The 1,113-nt window shown below is 44.6% G+C and overlaps 2 non-coding genes across 2 annotated transcripts; both read left to right on the forward strand.

Moving 5' to 3' along the window:
* The first annotated feature begins 153 nt into the window (after positions 1–153).
* Positions 154–311, forward strand: TGME49_461120. The gene has a single exon (XR_001974456.1). It is a non-coding gene; the product is annotated as a 5.8S ribosomal RNA (ribosomal RNA).
* A 424-nt stretch (positions 312–735) lies between these two features.
* On the forward strand, positions 736–1,113 carry TGME49_461130 (the record flags this gene model as incomplete). The annotated part of the gene is made up of 1 exon (XR_001974457.1): positions 736–1,113. It is a non-coding gene; the product is annotated as an 18S ribosomal RNA (ribosomal RNA).

A 1,113-nucleotide genomic window follows, 5' to 3' on the forward strand; every position in this document is an offset into this window, starting at 1 on the left:
TTTAAAAGAAGAGGCACGAGTAGTTTCTCCGCTGTGTTCATTATTCAGGGTGACATTGAGTATTCAACACTCATGACACCCAATCATACTGCTCCTAGGGGGCTTCAGCCAAACTGAAGCAACGACCCTAAAAAAGCAGAAAATTGTGATTTCAAAGACACTGAAACAGACGTACCAAGGAGAATATCCCCAAGGTGCCATTTGCGTTCAGAAATCTGATGATTCACTGAATTCTGCAATTCACATTGCGTTTCGCAGTTCGCTGCGTCCTTCATCGTTGCGCGAGCCAAGACATCCATTGCTGAAAATTTAAAATAACATTATAGTTTAGGAAGCAATCTGAAAGCACATCGAGAGAGATGCAGAAAGATACAATCTTTCACTCTCTCTCAAATGTTCCTCAGATTTGTTGTTTGAAATAACGGTGTGGGAAAAAAGAATGCACACTGAAGAAACTCCTGGAAATCAGTATCCCAACAGAGACACGAATTTCCAGAAATTGAGCCCCTTCGCTGTGCACCCCCGGATACCTGCACTGGCTTCCAATATTGGAAGCAGCGCAGGATATCCAACATGAAGAAGGCAATAATACCTTTCGATACTATCACGCTTCTTGAATGCAAATCTCTCCAATGGAGAGAGATGCAAACTCATGTTTTGCTTGGGATTCAAAGGTTGATGGTTAATAAAGAATAAGGACGTGTGAATGATCCTTCCGCAGGTTCACCTACGGAAACCTTGTTACGACTTCTCCTTCCTCTAAGTGTTAAGGTTCACAAAATTTCCCATTTCGGGCACGAACGCGCCACAAAACGGTCCGAATAATTCACCGGAACACTCAATCGGTAGGAGCGACGGGCGGTGTGTACAAAGGGCAGGGACGTAATCGGCGCAAGCTGCTGACTTGCGCCTACTAGGCATTCCTCGTTGAAGATTAATAATTGCAATAATCTATCCCCATCACGATGCATACTCACAAGATTACCTAGACCTATCGGCCAAGGTTATAAACTCGTTGGATGCATCAGTGTAGCGCGCGTGCAGCCCAGAACATCTAAGGGCATCACAGACCTGTTATTGCCTCAAACTTCCTTGCGTTAGACACGCAAAGTC

This window comes from Toxoplasma gondii, assembly GCF_000006565.2.
Source record: "Toxoplasma gondii ME49 unplaced genomic scaffold asmbl.1375, whole genome shotgun sequence".
Classification (NCBI taxonomy): domain Eukaryota; phylum Apicomplexa; class Conoidasida; order Eucoccidiorida; family Sarcocystidae; genus Toxoplasma; species Toxoplasma gondii.